This window comes from Aplysia californica, unplaced genomic scaffold (assembly GCF_000002075.1).
Source record: "Aplysia californica isolate F4 #8 unplaced genomic scaffold, AplCal3.0 scaffold00875, whole genome shotgun sequence".
Lineage (NCBI taxonomy): Eukaryota > Metazoa > Mollusca > Gastropoda > Aplysiida > Aplysiidae > Aplysia > Aplysia californica.
This window is the reverse complement of record NW_004798145.1, coordinates 51,630-51,884: the sequence shown is the minus strand read 5'-3', so window position 1 is coordinate 51,884 and position 255 is coordinate 51,630.

Sequence of the window (255 nt, the reverse complement as noted above, 5' to 3'; positions counted from 1 at the left end):
AGCAGTAGCAGCAGCAGCAGCAGGAGCAGTAGCAGCAGCAACATTAGCAGCAGTAAAAGTGGTAGTTAATAAGTGTGTTTGAGACTCCTATTACTACTGTTAGAGAGATCCTGGGGCTATATACAAGAGGGTTTGTGGGAATTTGTCTACTTTCAACCGAGCTGTATCATTCTCCATAACCTGACAAATTTGAAAGTGAAAAATTAAGGGAAACAATCAATACATCCACGACAAGAGTTGCAATCAATATCTTAG